Below are 3,515 nucleotides of genomic sequence, written 5' to 3'. Positions count from 1 at the left end.
TGCTATGGCCGGGGTCAGATGCAGTCTTGGTTGCTATGGCCGGGGTCAGATGCAGTCTTGGTTGCTATGGCCGGGGTCAGATGCAGTCTTGGTTGTGAGGTCAGGGACTCTTGCTGGGATGAGAAAAGAACCACAGAGAGCTAAACCATGCAGAATCAAAGCAAACAGAGACTGGGAAGGATCAAGGGGCAGCAGGAAGAACCACGGTGGAGGATGAGCTAATGTAGGCTTCCACAGTTGGCCCCTTGACCTGAAAGCAATTAAGCAATTAAACCTCGTCCACAGTGGAGTTACCACTGTCCTTCGAGGATAGCGTGCTTGCTCAGCTCTTGCTACCCAGGCTTCTAGGCGACAGAGATGTCACGGAGCACATGGCAGGGTTGGAAGCCCGTATTCCCTCCATCCCTATGACCTGTTCCTCCTCAAGCTCATACCCACTCACTCTGCATGACAGAGATTCCCCACAGCGGACCTTGTGCAGAACATCCTGGGAAATGGGCTCTACATCTCCAGTGATGGCATGAATGAGTCGCCCTGCTTCTCAGTTCAGGTCGCCTACCTGAATTGCAGAAGGGAACGGAGAACAAGCTCCTATCAGGGCTGCTGCACAGAAGGCAGCTGTCAGGTTACTCCAGACTTGGAGAGGTTTGCTTCCTGACGGCATTGATAGGAAGGGGGCTGACTTTCCACACCAGATCCGTCTCGCTACTCACCCCCAGACCTGTGGTTTTAAGATCGGGTAGGCATGACTACACCTTAGATACAGGACTGCAGGAAACGTGTTTTGTTGAGCCTGTTGCCTTGTCTTTAAAAATCCTGCCCATGCCGGTTCGTGCTGGGTTGCACATAAAGAGACCTAAGCGAGGCTCTTGGTCCTGCACACAGAGATGACTGTTGTGAACTGCAGTGGTATACACATAAAGACTCTCCTTTATACTTTTTTCTTTTTAAAAACAGGAATATAGATTTATTTGTGTGTGTGTGTATTACGATGAAATTAGCTCATTTTAGACACAGCCACAACAGAAAACACCAAGAAAGTAAAAAATATAAAAAATGTAACACCCAAAGCTAACCACTGAAAATATTTGAAGGAATGCCTTCCAGAACTTTCTGTGTTCTAAACGAATAGATTTACAAAACTTTCTACAAACAGAAGCAAACTATATTTATAGCCCAGATATATATATTTTTTTAAAACATTTATTTATTTATTATGTATACAACTTTCGACCTCCATGTATACCAGAGGAGGGAGCCAGATCTCATTACAGATGGTTTGGAGCCACCATGTGGTTGCCGGGAATTGAACTCAGGACCTTTGAAAGAGCAGGAAATGCTCTTAACCACTGAGCCATCTCTCCAGCCCCGCCCAGATATATTTTTATAAGATAATGCCATGAGTTTCTATTATGAAGAAATGTAATATGCCATCATTTTTAAAATGTAAGCTTTTTGCAATCAAGAAATTTAAAAAAGCCAAACGTAGAAAAAGAACAAGAAACTCACCATCCCATAGTTTTAATAGTTGTCAGTGTGAGTAATCTTATACATCTACACCCCACCTCCACTCCATTTTACTCCTCCAACATTTATTATTATTATTATTATTATTATTATTATTATTATTATTATTATTATTATAGACAGGGTTTCTCTGTGTAACGGCCCAGTCCTGGGTATCCTGGAACTCGCTCTGTAGACCAGGCTGGCCTTGAACTCACAGAGATCCACCTGCCTCTGCCTCCCTAGTGCCGTGCGTCACCATCGCCCAGCCAACATCATATTATTTTTAAAGCAAACTTAAAACAATCTTTCAAGTAAGTCAAGATCAGTTTCCATATCATTGCAATTCAAAAACTGAAAAAAAAAGATTTATTTTGATTTTGTGTATGTGTTTTTGTCTGTGTGGTTATATGTCATGAGTGTTCAGGAACCCATGGAAGCCAGAAGAGAAGCTTAGAAATCTGGAACTGGAGTGGCAGGCTATTGGGAGCCACCGAATGTGGTTGCTCGGAACCAAATTAGGGTTTTCTGGAAAAGCAGCGAGCACCATTGACCACTGAGCCGTTTCTCTTGGCCCACAACTGGGAATTTCTATGGCTGCGTTTATTTCTATTTTAACCAGTTTCGTATTGATAAATGTCTGTTTCCTTCTTCCTCAGTATAAAAATGCCTCGATGCTTATCAATTTGTGCTTTAAAAAAGTTCCCTTGGCATCCTCCGGGACCATATTCAAAGCGTTTAAAACCAGTAATACAAAACTAATGAGCCCTCAGAACAGATGTGGACAAGTCATGAGGTGGGGCTGAGGTGTGGGAGGAACGGGGCACATGGAGAGCCTTTGGGCACACGTTTACTGGTGTGTGTGTCATATGTGTATGTGTGTTATGTGGTGTGTGTCATATGTGTGTGTGTTATGTGGTGTGTGTGTGTGTGAGAGAGAGTGTGAGGTGTGTGGGGTGTGTATGTGTGGTGTGTATGTGTCTTGTATGTATGTGGTATATGTATGGTATGTGGTGTGTGTGTGTGTGTGATATGTGTATGGTGTATGTGTGTTATGTAGTGTGTGTTATATCTGTATGTGTGTGATATGGGTGTGTGTGGTATGTGGTATGTGTGTGTGTGTGGTATATGTGTGTTTCCCCTTCTTTTCCTTTCCGGTGTTTTCTCCCCAGTGTTTCCCTCAAGGCCGGGAGTGAAGCCACAGAGCTTCAGACAGGGTCTGAGTCATAAACAGCCCACTGGAAAATCTTCCTACGATCTTACCTTAATTCTTTCAAAGATTCATTCCCTGTGGTTCCTTTCCATGCTGAGAGTCTTAAAGAAACCTTAATCTTTTAGGGAAACGAGACCTCATCAGAACAAAATCAGGGTTCATTTTACAGCAAATCAAGATGTTTCAGAACTCTGGCTTCAGCGCTTATCCCCCAAGGGGTTGAGATGCCAAGGCCGAAAGCCACAGGACGGTGAAGACCTGCAGACCCAGAAGAAGGCTTTCAGAAGGGCTGAGCAGGCATGCCAGGAGCGTCCCTTAGAAGACAGCTCAGTTGTCCCCAGGTATTTCAGAGAAAGCCACCCTCTACCCGGAGTCCTTTGACAGAGCCTGCTGTAGGGAGATGGCGGGAGGTTTGTTTCTTTTATCACTATGGAAACAGAATGGTGGCGTCTCATTGGCCCAAAGCACTCTGCTCTTAACAGAAGGTTGGAGAAGCAGCCAGTTCAAGCTTCCTAGAAGCAAATCAGGGGCCATTCCCAGCATCAGGGAATTTATGCAAGATTTTTTTTTTATCTCATGATCAGCCAGGAAGATGCTTAAGACGCGTTTCCAGAGCACTGGGATTATCAGCACCTGGGTCTAAGTGGCAGACAGCCAGGACCCAGGCTTTTGTAATTGATTTTAACTTCCCCCGTTTTCTCTAAGTCCTAGTGGATGTGTCCTTCCTTGAAGTTTAGCCTTTGACTGTCGAAGTCCACAGGGATGGGCTATTTTTTTTTTTTTTTTTTTTTTTTTT

The 3,515-nt window shown here is 44.2% G+C and overlaps 1 protein-coding gene across 1 annotated transcript in view; it reads right to left on the bottom strand.

Moving 5' to 3' along the window:
- Positions 1 to 3,515, bottom strand: part of Als2cr12 (amyotrophic lateral sclerosis 2 chromosome region 12) — a 24,803-nt gene that overhangs the window by 16,853 nt on the left and 4,435 nt on the right. The gene's annotated exons all lie outside the window — the stretch shown is intronic.

The sequence above is a fragment of the Microtus ochrogaster genome, unplaced genomic scaffold (genome assembly GCF_000317375.1).
Source record: "Microtus ochrogaster isolate Prairie Vole_2 unplaced genomic scaffold, MicOch1.0 UNK8, whole genome shotgun sequence".
Lineage (NCBI taxonomy): Eukaryota > Metazoa > Chordata > Mammalia > Rodentia > Cricetidae > Microtus > Microtus ochrogaster.
The sequence above is the reverse complement of the archived record's forward strand: the minus strand, read 5'-3'. Positions and strand labels throughout refer to the sequence as shown.